This window comes from Ovis canadensis, chromosome 19, assembly GCF_042477335.2.
Source record: "Ovis canadensis isolate MfBH-ARS-UI-01 breed Bighorn chromosome 19, ARS-UI_OviCan_v2, whole genome shotgun sequence".
NCBI lineage: Eukaryota > Metazoa > Chordata > Mammalia > Artiodactyla > Bovidae > Ovis > Ovis canadensis.
The window spans coordinates 63,970,229-63,987,775 of record NC_091263.1 but is presented as its reverse complement, the minus strand read 5'-3'; the positions used below and the strand labels follow the sequence as shown (position 1 = coordinate 63,987,775).

Sequence of the window (17,547 nt, the reverse complement as noted above, 5' to 3'; positions counted from 1 at the left end):
GTGTGCAAATACGTCCCTAGAGTAGACACCTAGGAACAGAACTACTAAGTCACAGGTGTGTATGTTCAACTTTACTAGAGGCAGCCAAACTATTTTTCAAAGTAATCACAACAATTCACATTTCCAACATTGAATAGTCCATTTTTAAATACATCTTTACTAAAAGTTGACCACCATCAGACTTTTTATTTTTTTGTAATACAGTGGGTATGAAAATTTAATGATTCATTTAACTTGAATTTTCTCATTTACCAATGAGGTTTAGCATTTTTTCATGCCTTGTGATCATTCATACTTCCATCTTCTGTGAAATACTCACGTCTTTTACCAGTGTTTCATGATAAGCACAAACTCTTAATTTTATGTAATCATATATAATAATATTTCCTTTTAAACTTTGTGCACTTTATATCTTAAATTCTTCCCTAAGGTCATGCTGTCATTCTCCTATATATTTCCAAACTTTAAACTTTCTTCAAATAAATTATTAACACTGAACAATACACTTTGAGAAATTTTGTTTTAAAATACTTACTGATGTGAAAACAAACATATCATCTACTTTAAGTGTCTTTCATTCTTCTTTCTGAACAGCATAAAAAACTTTAAATACTAATTCTAACCTATTCCCTTCCATCTACATGTTACCCAGAATATGTTCCCTCTTCTGTTCCCCAAAAATTGTAGCCAATATTTCTTGGTTTACAAAGTTCTCTGAAGGCATTTTCTACTGTGGCCTCTACTGATGCTGTGGCAAAACTTGCTATTAATTTGCAGGAATCTTTTTTACTCTAGTTGCTTTTAAAATCTTTTGTCTTTGGTATTCTTCTTTGGGCTTTCTGAATCTGAGTGGTCATGTCTTTCATTTATTAAGATCCTAGCCTCATCTCTCTGAATACGGGCTTTCTATTCCTATTCCGTGCGTGCGTGCGTGAGAGAGAGAGAGAGAAAGAGAATCTGAGTGGTCATGTCTTTCATTTGTTTGTAAGATCCTAGCCTCGTCTCTGAATGCGGCCTTTCTATTCTCTTGTGTATATGTGTATGTGACCTTTGCACCCTCACCACACAGCATGTGGGATCATAGTTTCCCAGCCAGAGATAAACCCATACTCCCTGCAGCGGGGGCGGGGACTGTTACCCACTGGACCACCAGGGACGTTCCTTCCATTCTTTTTCTGAAACTCCTGTTAGACACGTTCAAAATTTTCTAATTCTAGTCTCCATATCTCAACTTTAATTCTATCAGTAGTTATGTGGAGACTTTGGTCTACGTCTATTAAATTTAAAAATTCAAAAACTGTAATTTTTATTCCTTGGTAGTAGTTCCTTGGTTCATTTTCCAAATGGCCATTTTTTCCAGTCTTAGAATTCTGATTTTCTTTTTTACATTCAATAATTTTTAACTATTTTAACCATTTTAAGTGTGCAATTCAGTGGGATTAAGTACATTCACAATGCTGTATAACCATTATCACTATATTTCTAGAATTTCACTGTCCCAAACAGAAACTCTTTATCCCAGTTTTCAATCATAGAACTGAACAGAAAACCAACAAGGAAACAGAGGAGCTGAACAACACTGAAAATCAATTCAATCTAAAAATATATAGAGAATACTCTATCCAACAAGAGCAGAATACACATTTTTCTCAAGTACAGGTGGAACATCTCCCAGAATAGACCATATGTTAGGCCACAAAACACATCTTAATAATTGTAAAAGGGCTGACCTCTTACAGCCCTTACAAATTCTTGAAAGAATTTTTTTCAATCACAATGGAATGAAATGCAAAATCAATAACCCAAGAGAAAACTGGAAAATCCATCTGCAGAAATTAACAGTCATAACCAACCAATGGGTCAAATTAGAAATCACAGTGAAATTAGTACCTTGAGAAGAATGGAAACAAAAACACAACACATCAAAACTGATGGGATGCTGCCAAAGCAGTGCAAAGAGCAAAATTTATAGCTACAAGTACATAAAAAGAAAAAAAAAGGTCACAAATTAATAACCTACTTATATACTTCAAGAATGATGGCTCAGACGGTAAAGCGTCTGCCTGCAATGCGGGAGACCCGGGTTCGATTCCTGGGTCGGGAAGATCCCCTGGAGCAGGAAATGGCAACCCACTCCAGTGCTCTTGCCTGGAAAATCCCATGGATGGGAGGAGCCTGATAGGCTACAGTCCATGGGGTCGCAAAGAGTTGGACACAATTGAGCGACTTCACTTTTACTTTCACACTTCAAGAAACAAGAGCAAAGAAAACCCAAACATAACAGATATATAAAAATAATAATAAAGTTTAAAGTGGAGATAGATAAAATATCAAATAGAGAAATACAGAAAATTAATGAAACCAAAAGTTGTTTTTTTGAAAGGATCAAAAAGAAATTGACACGGGGCTTCCCTGGTGGTACAGTATTAAGAATTCACCTTGCAAAACAAGGGACACAGGTTCAATCCCTGGTGTGAGATCCCACATGCAGAAAAGTAATGAAGCCCGTGCACCACGACTACGGAAGCGCGTGAGCCCTAGAGCCCATGCTGTGCAAGAGAAGCCACCACAAGGCGAAGCCTGGGTACTGCAGTAAAGAGTAGCCCCAACTGGCCGCAGCTAGAGAAAGCCCAAGAACAGCAACAAAGACCCAGCACAGCCAAAAATAAATAAGTAAATAATTTTTTTTTAATTGACAAAGCTTGAGGTAGACTGACCTCAAGAAAAAAGAAGACAAATTACTAGAATCAAAAATAAAAGGGAAGACAGTATTACCAATTTTACAGAAACAGAAAGGACTATAAGGGAACTCACTGGCAGACCAGTGGTTAGGACTGTGCTTTCATGTTTGAGGGTACAGGTTAGGTCCCAGCTCAGGGAACTGAGGTTCTGCAAGCCATGTGATACACAGTCGAAAATATAGGGGAGGGAGGATTTCGGGAGAACACTATAAACAAAAAACTCAGTAACAGGTTAAATGGACAAACTTCTAGTAACACAACCTACAAAAACTGACTAATGAAGAAACAGAAAAACTGAACAAACCTGTAACCATTAAGGAGGGTTAATCTGTCATCAAACCCACCCCAAATAGGAAAACCCAGGACCAGATGGTTTACCTGGTAAATTCTACCAAACATTTAAGGAATTAACACCAAGCCTTTTGAAACTCTTCCAAAAAATGGATGGAAAGGGAAAACTTCCGAACTAATTCTATGAAACCAGCATTACCCTTGGAGAAGGCAATGGCACCCCACTCCAGTACTCTTGCCTGGAAAATCCCATGGACGGAGGAGCCTGGTGGGCTGCAGTCCATGGGGTCGCTAAGAGTCGGACGCAACTAGCGACTTCACTTTCACTTTTCCCTTTCATGCATTGGAGAAGGGAATGGCAACCCACTCCAGTGTTCTTGCCTAGAGAATCCCAGGGATTGGGGAGCCCAGTGGGCTGCCATCTATGGGGTCACATGGAGTTGGACACAACTAAAGCGACTTAGCAGCAGCAGGAGCATTACCCTTGACACCAAATACCCTGATACAAAGACAGTGCAAGAAAACTAGATATCCTTTATGACTACTGGTGCAAAAGTTCTCAAAAAATACTTGCAAACTGAATTAAACAGCATCGTAAGAGATTACTGTATATACCACAACCAAGTGAATCTACCCAAATGTGCAAATACGGTTCAAAATGCAAAAATCAATCTATGTAACAGACCACATTAATTGAATTAGTGTGAATTAATTTTTGTGAATTAGTAGAAAATCACATGAGAGTGTCAACTGCTAAGAAAAAATCATTTGACAGAAGTAAGAGCCCTCTCATTAAAGAACACTTCATAGGGCTTCCCTGGTGGTCCAGTGCTTAAGAACCCACCTTGCAATGCAGGAGACACTGGTTCAATCCCTGGTCCAGGAAGATGCCACATGCCGCAGAGCCCATGTGCCACAACTATCGGGCGCTAGAGCTTGTGAGCTGCAGCTGAGCCCACGTGCCTAAAGCCCGCCCCCCACAACAACAGAAGTAACTGCAATGAGAAGCCTACACACTGCAACGAAGCAGAGGCGAGGAGTCCCCTGCTCACCTCAACCAGAGAAAGCACAGGCAAAGGAACACAGATCCCGCAAAGCCAAAAAAACCCAAACAAAAACCACACTTCACGAACTAGGAACAGAAGGAAATTTCCTCAGCATGATTAGGGACAGCTATGAAAAACAACAACAGCAAAACCAGAGCTAACATGGCATGCAACAGCAAATTAAAGACTGACAGACTTTCTCCAAAGACAAGAACGAGACAAGGATGCCTGCTTTCACCACTTCTATTCAACATAGCTGTTATTCAGTTGCTAAGTTGTGTCCAACCTGCAACTGCCAAGAAAAAGAAATTAAAGGCATTTATTTTGGAAAGAAAGAAATAAAACTAGTTCTGTTCACAAATGACATGATCTTATACATAAGAAAAGTCTACAGATTCAACACCACCCCCCAAAAAAACCTTATTAGAACAAATGAATTCTGCAAAGTTGCAGAATACAAAATAAATACACAAAAATCAGTTACACTTCTACACCCTAGTAATGAAAAATCATAAAAATAAACACATCCAATCATTATTTAACTGGTGACTCTTACTCATGGAGGATTATTTGCCGGGATACTTTTGTAGTTTTTTTGAAAACTCACTTCTCCTGAAAATTGTTTTTTCTGTGAGAATCCCTTCTGGATTGTGAGAGCTTCCCCCCAAGAGGAGTTTTATATTTGCTTCTGCCAGACAACCAAAGAACATTACTGATCCAGAACAATGTTGTTACTGTTGTTCATCGACTCTGGGGTTGCCAATCATATAACAAAACTTTCAAGCATATACCCAAGTAACCCATGCCCAGGATCTGTCACAGGAGACTACCTGCCCTGCCCCTAGACTGAAGTCAGAGACTGAGAACTCTGTCATCTTCCCACAGCATAAAGCAGATATTTTTCTTTTCCACTGCTTCAGTGAAGGTCCCTTGGGAGTCCCAGTTTTACGTAGAGGTCAAGATCCCTCTTTTAACTCCTCACCCAAGATTCTGTCTCTTGGCCTCAATTATCACTTCTGTTTTACAGTTCCATCTTCATTTCTGGCACCTAGGGATTTCACTGTAAGAGTTTCTGTTTTTTGTTGGAGAAGGAAATGGCAACCCACTCCAGTGTTCTTCCCTGGAGAATCCCAGGGACGGCGGAGCCTGGAGGGCTGCTGTCTATGGGGTCGCACAGAGTCGGACACGACTGAAGCGACTTAGCAGCAGCAGCAGCATATGATTAAAAAAACATTGCAAATACTGCATGTTGTTACTTATATAAAATCAGAAAGAAAACACTCTTGTCAAGCTCCAAAATTTGTATATATGTTTAGGTCATAAGAGTTAAGTTTTATTTATAACTTTGTAGATTGTGTTATTTATGTATGAAACAAAGCAAGAAAATATATTGAGGAGTTCTGTTTACAAAGGACTGTAATGTGTTACATTTCTTAAAGGTACACATGTATTTTCCATGCATATTTAAGTAATACTTAAGGAAACGAAACAAAGTAATGATACAGTTGCACTGTTGCACATGTTATCAGTGGCCGAAATAAAACCATTTTGGTGAAAAGAAAAAAAGAGAGTTTTTTTTTTTTTAACAGTTTACCTGGAATTTGCATTGTGTGCAATAGGAGAGTTTATAGGTTACCCTGGTGAGTCAGCTTGACAGATCTGGGTCTCACCCCTTCTGTATTAAAACCATTTCTTTTCTCTCTCCTTCTGAAATACCATAGATCATGCTTTTCTTCCTACCTCATGGGATACTGTGAGAGTTAAGTGATAGATGCAAATAAAATGCTCAGCACACGCCTGGCACTCAATAAATAGTAGCCATCTACCTAACTGACCCCTAACATGAAGGATATTTTTACCATAAAACACCTATTAAAATTTTAGGGTAATCTTAATGTTTCCGAGTATGAAATCTTAGAAATGTTGACCTAAAAGTTACAATTTCTGAAATTTCATTCTCTCCAATTTTATCCCTCTGACCAATTCTCCAAGTCAGGCTTCAGCAATATGTGAACCGTGAACTTCCAGATGTTCAAGCTGGTTTTAGAAAAGGCAGAGGAACCAGAGATCAAATTGCCAACATCCGCTGGATCATCAAAAAAGCAAGAGAGTTCCAGAAAAACATCTATTTCTGCTTTCTTGACTATGCCAAAGCCTTTGACTGTGTGGATCACAATAAACTGTGGAAAATTCTGAAAGAGATGGGCATACCAGACCACCTGACCTGCCTCTTGACAAATCTGTATGCAGGTCAGGAAGCAACAGTTAGAACTGGACATGGAACAACAGACTGGTTCCAAATAGGAAAAGGAGTACGTCAAGGCTGTATATTGTCACCCTGCTTATTTAACTTATATGCAGAGTACATCATGAGAAACGCTGAGCTGGATGAAGCACAAAGTGGAATCAAGATTGCCAGGAGAAATATCAATAACCTCAGATATGCAGATGACACCACCCTAATGGCAGCAAGTAAAGAGGAACTCAAGAGCTTTTTGATGAAAGTGAAAGAGGAAAGTGAAAACGCTAGCTTAAAACTCAACATCCAAAAAACTAAGATCATGGCATTCAATCTCATCATTTCATAACAAATAGATGGAAGAAAAATGAAAACAGTGACAGACTTTATTTTATTGGATTCCCAAACCACTGCAGACAGTGACTGCAGCCATGAAACTAAAAGATGCCTGCTCCTTGCAAGAAAAGCTATGACAAACCCAGATAACATATTAAAAAGCAGAAACATCACTTTGCTGACAAATGTCCCTATAGTCAAAGCTATGGTTTTTCCAGTTGTCATGTATGGATGTGAGAGTTGGACCATAAAAAAAGCTGAAGCCAAAGAATCTATGCTTTTGAACTGCAGTGTTGGAGAAGACTCTTGAGAGTCTTTTGGACTGCAGGGACATCCAACCAGTCAATCCTAAAGGAAATCAGTCCTGAATATTCATTAGAAAGACTGATGCTGAAGCTGAAACTCCAATACTTTGGCCACCTGATGCAAAGAACTGACTCACTGGAAAAGGCCCTGATGCTGGCAAAGATTGAAGGTGGGAGAAGGGGACGACAGAGGATGAGATGGTTGGATGGCATCACTGACTCAATGGACATGAGTCTGAGTAAACTCCGGGAGCTGGTGATGGACAGGGAGGCCTAGTGTGCTGCAGTCCATGGGGTCACAAACTGTCAGACACGACTGAGCTACTGAACCGAGAGATAATTTGCCTACAGTGACAACCAGGACACTCTTACAAAGACTAGTAAACACATCGGTAATCATCTACAAATCTTGTATATACAGATACACTGCTGTGAATGTCTCATTTTCATCATGCTTTTCAAAAGAACTCAACATTAAAACATTTTTCACAGAAGATAGATTTCTTTTGGTCTCCCACAATGGTTAACTAATGAGAAATTTTTTAATCCAGTCTACATAACACTGCAAACTATAGCATTAATAACAATGTTATTCTCTAAAATGCATTATATGGTACAATTATGTAATAAAATTCTTAATTGTTAAGAAAAATCTATTTCCAGATCTTTCACTTGGTTTACACATTTAACTATATTGAGACTTTCAGATTGCTTCAGAAGATTAAATTTTTAGTATCTAAAGAAAGCTATGTGGCATACCCAGTTCACACTGCAAATTCTTAAAGGCAAGAGACAAAATATTCACATTACTTCTAAAATTGAGCAACTAACGTTTTATAACTCAAGTATACAGTCACTATCAAATTACCATTTTCTGGTTTTCATAGCATTCTTATTTGAAAGTATTAGTTTGTGTTTGTCCATCCAAATACATATACAAATACAAGCTCTTATCTTGCTGACTAATTATTCTCAGCACATAACATAAACAGCACAGTACACCCTTCAAATGTGAACTGAGTGAATATAAAATACCATCAAGAACAGGACAGGCTTCCTCAGGATGGACTGTCCTTCATCACTGGGGAAGACTACTCATCATTAAGAATAACAGTTTGAATTATTGAAGAAATGCAGATCAAAATTACAACGAGGGGCTTTCCTGGCAACTCAGTGGTAAAGACTCCGCCTGCCAATGCAGGACACATTGGTTTGATCCCTCATCTGGGAAGATCTCACACACCAGGGAGCAACGAGCACCGTGCGCCCCAACTATTGAGGCCGTGCTCTAGAGCCCAAGAGGTGCAACCACTGAGCCCACATATACCACAGCTGCTGAAGCCCACGCACCGAGAGCCTACACTCCACAAGAGAAGCCGCTGCAACGAGAAGCCCTTGCCCAGTAAGTGGTGAGTAGCCCCCGCTCCCCAAAACGACAGAAAGGCCCACATATCAACAAACATCCAGCACAGCCAAAAATAATTTTTTTTAATATCTTGATAAACACAACCATACAAAACCTATGGGAGGCAGCAAAAGCAATTCTCAAAGGGAAGTTCAGAGTGATACAAGCATTCTTCAAAAACAAAAGAAAAATCTCAAGCTAACTTATCACCTAAAAAAATTAGAAAAAAATGAACAAACAAAACCCAAAGTCAGCAGGAGGAAGGAAATAACAAAGATAAGGGAGGAAATAAATACAATAGAGGTTGAAAAAACAGAAAGGGAATTCTAAGGAGCCCGTGCACCGCAACAAGAGAAGCCATGGCAGGAAGAAGCCCAGTGGTCCAGTGCTTAAGACTCTGCACTTTCACTGCCAAGAGCCTGGGTCTGATCCCTGGTTGGGGAACTAAGATCCCACAATCCTCGTGGCACAACCGAAAAAAAAAAAGAAAAAAAAAGAAAAAAAAAAAAAGGAACCAAGAGTTCATGCTTTGAAATAATAAATAAAACTAACAAACCTCTGGTCAGGTTCACCAAGAAGAGAAGAGAGAACCCAAATAAACAAAATAAGAAATGAAAAAAGAGAAACCTCAATCCATACCATAGAAGTACAAAAAACCTTAAGAGAAATTTACAATTATATGCCAACAAATTTGACAACCTAGAAAAAACAGACAACTTTCTAGAAACATACAGTCCTCCAAAACAGACTAAGAAGAGACAATTTGAACAGACTGCTCACTAAAAGTGAAATAAAATCTGTAACTTAAAAAACAACAACAAAAAAACTCCCTACAAACAAAAGTCCAGGACCATATGACTTCACAGGCAAGTTCTACCAAACATACAAAGAAGAATTTATATTGATCCTTCTCAAATTCCTTCAAAAGATTGAAGAGGAGACTCCCAAGGACATTCTATGAAGGTACCGTCTCCCTGATAGCAAAACCCAGACAAAGACACCATCAAAAAAGAAAATTACAGGGCTTCCTTGGTGGCTCGGGGGTAAAGAATCCACCTGCCAGTGCAGATGACACGGGTTTGATCCCTGATGAAGATTTCACATGCCACTGGAGAGTAGACCCCGACTGCCATAACTAGAAAAAAATTCACGCAACAACAAACACCCAATACAGTCAAAAAACTTTTTGAAGAGGAAAAAAAAAAGATTACAGGTCAATATCCTTGATGAATATAGACACAAAACTTCTCCACAAAATATTAGCAAACCGAATCCAACAACAACTGAAAAAGATGACATTCCACAACCAAGTAGGATTCATCCCAAGTTAACAAAGATGGTTCACCATATGCAAACCAATGTAATACACCATATAAACAAAAGAAATCTTGAAAACCACACAATCATTTCAATAGACAAGAGAAAACATTTAAGAAAATTTAATATCATTCACGACAAAAACTCTTACAGGGGCTCCCCTGGTGGCTCAGCGGTAAAGAATATACCTGCTGATAAAGGAGATACAGGTCCAACCCCTCATCTGGGAAGATCCCACGGGCAGCAGAGCAGCCAGGCCTATGCACCGCAACTACTGAGCCTGTCCTCCAGAGGCCAGGAGCCGCAACTGCTCAGTCCAAATGCTACAACTAGTGCAGCCTGAACACCCTCTAACCCATGCTCCCCCGTAAGAGAAGCCACTGCAGTCAGAAGGCCATGAGCCACGGTGAGTAGCCTCCACTCACTGAAACTAGAGAAAAGCCGGTGAAGCAATGAAGACCCAACAAAGCCAAAAATAAAATGATTAAATATGTAAATAAATTTAAAAAAAAAACAAAACACCCTCTTACCAAAGTGAGTACAGAGGGGAATATATCTCAACATAATAAAAGCTATTTCTGACAGTCAGTCAGTCAATATAAAGCTCAACGGTGAAAACCTGAAAGCATTCCCACTAAAATCTGGAACAAGGCAAGGATGCCAGCTCTTACCACTTCTACTCAACATAGTATGGGAAGTTCAAGCCTCAGCAATCAGACAAAAGAGAAAGAAAAGGTATGCAAACTGGAAGGGAAGAGGTAAAGCTGTCACTATACGCACATGACATGGTACAATATACAGAAAACCCTACGGACCTTCACACAAAAGCTACTCGATCTTATAAATGAATTCAGTAAAGCAGCAGGGTATAAGATTAACATTTAGAAATCAGTTGTGTAAATTTCTTCTCATTACCAATGAAATATCAGATCGGGAATGTTAAAAAAAATGATACTTTTCAAAATCACACCGAAAAAATAAAATACCTAGGAATAAACCTGACTGAAAAAGTCAAAAGACTTATACACTAAGAACTGTAATATTTCAGTAAAGGAAATTAAAGAGAATTCAAAGAAATCAGAAGATATCCCATGCTCCTGAATTGAGAAAATATGCATCGTTAAAACAACAATGCTACCCAAAACAATTTACTGACTGAACACAATTCTTAGCAAATTACATTTTTTGCAGAACTAAACTATTTGGAATAAATAATCCAAAAGTTCAGATGGAACCATAAAAGAACCCGAATTGCCAAAGGAATCCTGAGGGAAAAAAACAAACCAGGAGACAACTCTCCCAGACTTCACACAATACTACAAAGCTACGTAATCAAAACAATGTGATATTGATACAAAAATAGACATCCAGATCAACAGAACAGAACAGACAGCCCAAAAATAAACCCACACACCTAACATCAATGAATCTTCGACCAAGGAGTCAAGAATATAAAATGGGAAAAAGACAGTCTCTTCAGCAACCGGTATTGGGAAAGTTGGAGGTGTATGTAAATCAATGAAATTGGGATACACCCCCACATCATGCACAAAAATAAACTCAAAATGGCTTAAAGACAAACATAATACATAACGCCATACAATTTCTAGAAGGAAGCATGGACCAAACAGTCTCTAATATAAATTGTACCAATATTTTCTTAGGTCAGTCTACCAAGGCAATAGAAATAAAAACAAAATAAACAAATGGAAACTAATAAAAGCTTTTCCACACCAAAGGAAATCATAAAAAAATGAAAAAACAACCTACAGAAGGGGAGAAAATACATGCTGCTGTTGCTGCTTAGTTGCTGGAAGTTGTCCAACTCTTTGTGACCCATGGATTATAACCTGCCAGGCTCCCCTGTTCATGGGATTTTCCAGGCAAGAATACTGGAGTGGGTTGCCATTTCCTTCTTCAAGGGATCTTTCCAACCTAGGGATCAAACTCGGGTCTCCTGCTTAGGAGGCAGATTCTTTACCACTGAGCTACCTGGGAAACCCAAAGACGACATAAAGGGGCAGTAAGCACATAAGAAGATGCTTTCTATTAGAGAAATGCAAAACAAAACTACAGTGAGGGATTCCCCAGTGGCTGAGGGGTAAAGAATCCACCAGGCCGTGCAGGAGACACAGGTTGGATCCCTGATCTGGGAAGATTCCCGCATGTTGAACAACTAAGCCCATTCGCCACAACTATGGAGCCTGTGCTCTGGAGCCCAGGAGCAGTAACTACTGAGCTTGGAAGCTTCAACTACTGAAGCCAAAGAGCCCTAGAGGCCGTGCTCCTCAACATGAGAAGCCACCACAATGAGAAGCCCTCGAGCACAACTAGAGAGCAGCCCCTGCTTTTCGCTACTAGAGAAAAGCCCAAACAGCAACAAAGACCCAGCATGGCCACAAATAAATAAATAGAGGTAAAATGATTAAAAACAAACAAACAATGAAGTATCACCTCACACTGGTCAGAATGGCCATCATTAGGGGGAAGAAAAGAACAGTCATCATTTAAAAGTCTATAAAATAACAAATTCTGGAGAGGGTGTAGAGAAAATGGAAGCCTCCTAAACTGTTGGGGAGAATGTAAGTTCATGCAGCTACTACGGAAAACAGCACAGAGGTCCCTCAAAAAATAAAAACAGAGTTACCACAATCTAGCAATCCCAGTACTGGGCATATACCTAGACAAAAGTATAATTCAAAAAGATACAAGCACCCCTGTGCTCATAGCAGTACTAGTCACACAATAGCCAAGACCAGGAAACAACCAAAACGTCCAGTGACAGATGAATGGATAAAGATGATGTGGTATGTATACACAGTAGAACACTACTCGACCACTGAAAAGAATGTGATAGTGTCGTTCGCAGCAACACGGATGGGCCTGGAGATTATCACACTAAGTGAAGTAAGTTCGACAGGCAAAAACAAATATACAATATCACTTATATGTGGAATCTAAAATATGGCACAAATGAACTATTTACAGGCTCAAATGGCAGAAAGTGAAGAGGAACTAAAAAACCTCTTGATGAAAGTGAAAGAGGAGAGGGAAAAAGTTGGCTTAAAGCTCAACATTTAGAAAATGAAGATCATGGCATCTGGTCCCATCACTTCATGGCAAATAGATGGGGAAACAGTGGAAACAGTGGCTGACTTTATTTTGGGGGGCTCCAAAATCACTGCAGATGGTGACTGTAGCCATGAAATTAAAAGACGCTTACTCCTTGGAAGAAAAGTTATGACCAACCTAGATAGCATATTCAAAAGCAGAGACATTACTTTGCCAACAAAGGTCTGTCTAGTCAAGGCTATGGTTTTTCCAGTGGTCATGCATGGATGTGAGAGTTGGACTGTGAAGAAAGCTGAGTGCCGAAGAATTGATGCTTTTGAACTGAGGTGTTGGAGAAGATTCTTGAGAGTCTCCTGGACTGCAAGGAGATCCAACCAGTCCATTCTAAAGGAGATCAGCCCTGGGTTTCTTTGGAGGGAATGATGCTAAAGCTGAAACTCCAGTACTTTGGCCACCTCATGCAAAGAGTTGACTCATTGGAAAAGACTGATGATGGGAGGGATTGGGGACAGGAGGAGAAGAGGACGACAGAGGATGAAATGGCTGGATGGCATCACCGACTCGCTGGACGTGAGTCTGAGTGAACTCCGGGAGTTGGTGATGGACAGGGAGGCCTGGTGTGCTGCGATTCATGGGGTCACAAACAGTCAGACACGACTGAGCTGAACTGAACTGAAGAGAACAGGCTCAAAGACATATAGGACAGACCTGTGGTTGCCAAGGAGGGCGGGTAGAGGGAGCGGGAAGGACTGGGAGTTTGGGGTTAGTAGATATAAACTATACAGGCCATAGGGTTGCATAGAGTTGGACTCAACTGAAGCAACTTAGCACTCACGCACGCACGCATATTACATTTAGAATGAATAAATAACAATGTCCTAGTGCACAGCAAGGGAACTAGATCCAATCTCCTGGGATATACCATAATGGAAAAGTGTGTGTGTGTGTGTGTGTGTGTGTGTGTGTGTGTATAAATAAAAAGAATGTATATATGTGTATAACTGAGTCACCTGGTTGTATAGCAGAAATTAACGTAACACTATAAATCAACTATACTTCTACTAAAAATAAAAAGCAGCAAGCATAAACAGGAAAAAAAGGAAAAAATAAAACAAACTCTTGTGTCTCCTGCATTGGCAAGCAGATTCTTTACCACTAGCGCCACCTGGGAAGTCCTAAAGTTCTTCCAATATCTCTAAAGTACAAGCAAGCAAACTTTTTTAATAGCAGTTCAAAAAGCATCAACTTAGTAAATTACAACCAGCTTTTAAATAAAGAAATAAAACAAAACTATAAGGACACATTGCCCAAACAGCTAAACAATGTTCAAGAAAACTCTTTCACACATATAATACATGGGTTCCAATGTAAAATTAAGATCATGGTATCTGGTCCCAACACTTCATGGCAAATAGATGGGGAAACAGTGGAAACAGTGGCTGACTTTATTTTGGGGCAGGGAGGGAGGGGGGGGCGGTGCTCCAAAATCACTGCAGATGGTGACTGAAGCCATGAAATTAAAAAAGACTTGCTCCTTCGAAGAAAAGTTATGACCAACCTAGACAGCATATTAAAAAGCAGAGACAGTACTTTGCCCACAAAGGTCCATCTAGTCAAAGCTATGGTTTTTCCAGTAGTCATGTATAAATGTGAGAGTTAGACTATGAAGAAAGCTGAGTGCCAAAGAATTGATGGCTTGAACTGTAGTGTTGGAGAAGACTCTTGAGAGTCCCTTGGACTGCAAGGAGATCAAACCAGACAATCGTAAAGGAAATCAGTCCTCTATATTCACTGGAAGGACTGATGCTGAAGCTGAAACTCCAATACTTTGGCCACCTGATGCAAAGAACTGACTCACTGGAAAAGACCCTGATGCAGGGAAATACTTAAGGCAGGAAGACAAGGGGATGACAGAGGATGAGATGGTTGGAAGGCATCACCAACTCGATGGACATGAGTTTGAGTAAACTCCAGGAGTTGGTGATGGACAGGGACGCCTGGTGTGCTGCAGTCCATGGGGTCACAAAGAGTCAGACACAACTGAGCAACTGAACTGAATGTAAAATTACCACCACCAAACTCTAGGACTGGGCTGCCTCAGGCCAAACTACAGGGAGAGAACACAGCCTCACCCATAAGCAGGAAATTGGACTAAAGATTTACTGAGCATGGCCCTGCCCACCGGAGGAAGACTCTGTGTTCCCCATAGCCGGTCCCTCCTATGAGAAGTTTGGACAAGCCTCTTATCCTCATCCATCAGAGCACAGACAGAATGAAGACCAGAATCACAGAAAACTAACCAAAATGATCACATGGATCACAGCCTTGTCAGTGAAACTATGAGCCGCCCAAGATGAACAGGTCAAAGTGGGGAGTTCTAACAAAACGTGGTCCACTGGAGAAAAAAATGGCAAACCAATTCAGCATCATTGTCTTTGAGAACCCCATGAACAGCATGAAAAGCCAAAAAGATATGACACTGAAAGATGAACCCTCCAGCAGGTCAGTAGGTGTCCAATATGCTACTGGAGAAGAACGGAGAAATAGCTCCAGAAGGAATGAGGAAGCTGAACCAAAGAGGAAACAACGCCCAGTTGTCGATGTGTCTGGTGGTGAGAGAAAAGTTCAATGCTATGAAGAGCAATACTGCATAGGAACCTGGAATGTCAGGCCCATGAATCAAGGTAAATTGGAAGTGGTCAAGCGGGATGGCAAGAGTGAACATAGACATTTTAGGAATCAGTGAACTAAAATGGATGGGAATGGGTGGATTTAATTCAGATGACCATTATACCTACTGTGAGCAAGAATCCTTTAGAAGAAATGGAGTAGCCCTCATAGTCAACAAAAAAGTCCAAAATGCAGTACTTGGGTGCAATCTCAAGAATGACAGAAAGATCTCATTTCCAAGGCAAACCATTCAATATCACAGTAATCCAAGTCTATGCCCCAACCACTAATGCCAATGAAGCTGAAGTTGAACAGTTCTATGATGATCTACAAGACCTTCTAGAACTAACAGCCAAAAAAAATGTTCTTTTCATCATGAAGTGAAGTTGCTCAGTTGTGTCCGATTCTTTGCGACAACATGGACTGTAACCTAACAGGCTCCTCCATTCATGGGATTTTCCAGGCAAGAGTACTGGAGTGGGTTGCCATTTCCTTCTCCAGGAGATCTTCCCAACCCAGGGATTGAACCCACGTCTCCCACGTTGTAGGCAGACGCTTTACCATCTGAGCCACCAGGGAAGTCCTTTTCATCATAGGGGACTGGAATGCAAAAGTAGGAAGTCAAAAGATACCTGGAGTAAAAGGTAAGTTTGACCTTGGAGCACAAAATGAAGCAGGGCAAAGGCTAACAGAGTTTTGCCGAGAGAACACACTGTTCATAGCAAACACCCTCTTCCAACAACACCAGAGATGACTCTACATATGGACATCGCCAGATGGTCAATACAGAAATCAGACTGATTATATTCTTTGCAGCTGAGAATGGAGAAGCTCTATACAGTCAGCAAAAACTAGACGTGGAGCTGACTGTGGCTCAGACCATGAGCTCCTTAATGCAAAATTCAGGCTCAAATAGAAGAAAGTAGGGAAAATCACTAGGCCATTCAAGTATGACCTAAATCAAATCCCTTAGGATTATACAGTAGAAGTTACAAATAGATTCCAGGGATTAATCTGACACAGAGTATCTGAAGAACTATGGACGGAGGTTCCTAACACTGTATAGGAAGTGGTGACTAAAACCATCCCCAAGAAAAAGAAATACAGCAAGACAAAATGGTTGTCTGAGGAGGACTTAGAAATAGCTGAGAAAAGAAGAGAAGCAAAAGACAAAGGAGAAAAGGAAAAATATACTTAACTGAATGCAGAGTTCCAAAGAATAGCAAGGAAAGATAAGAAAACCTTAAGTGAACAATGCAAAGAAACAAAGGAAAATAAGAGACTGGGAAAGACTTGAGATCTCTTCAAGAAAATCAGAGATACCAAGGGAAAATTTCATGCAAAAATGGACAGAAATGGTATAGATACAACAGAAGCAGAAGATATTAGGAAAAGGTGGCAAGAATACACAGAGCTATACAAAAAGATATTAATGACCCTGATAACCAAGATAGTGTAATCACCTACCTAGAGCCGGACATCCTGGAGAATGAAGTCAAGTCGGCCATAGGAAGCATTACTACTAACAAAGCTGGTGGAGGTGATGGAATTCGAGCTGAGCTATTTCAAATCCTAAAAGATGATGCTGTGAAAGTGCTCCACTCAATATGCCAGCAGATTTGGAAAACTCAGCAGTGGCCACAGGACTGGAAAAGGTCAGTTTTCATTCCAATCCCAAAGAAGGGGAATGCCAAGGAATGCTCAAACTACCACACAATCGCATGCTAGCAAAGTAATGCTCCAAATTCTCCAAGCGAGGCTTCAGCAGTACATGAATGAAGAACTTCCAGATGTACAAGCCAGATTTAGAAAAGGCATCAAATTGCCAACAGACATTGGATCATAGAGAAAGCAAGGGAATTCCAGAAAAACATGTACTTCTGTCTCACTGACACTGCTAAAACCTTTGACTGTGTGGATCACAACAAACCATGCTTCTGCTGCTGCTGCTAAGTCGCTTCAGTCATGTCCAACTCTGTGCAACCCCATAGACAGCAGCCCACCAGGCTCCCCTGTCCCAGGGATTCTCAAGGCAAGAACACCGGAGTGGGTTGCCAGTTCCTTCTCCACAACAAACCATGGAAAATTCTTAAAGAGATGTGAATACCAGTCAGTCCACCTTACC

At 40.3% G+C, this 17,547-nt stretch overlaps 1 protein-coding gene across 3 annotated transcripts in view; it reads right to left on the bottom strand.

The window, feature by feature from the left end:
- DCAF1 (DDB1 and CUL4 associated factor 1) overlaps window positions 1-17,547 on the bottom strand; it is an 81,926-nt gene that overhangs the window by 43,788 nt on the left and 20,591 nt on the right. The window lies entirely within an intron of this gene.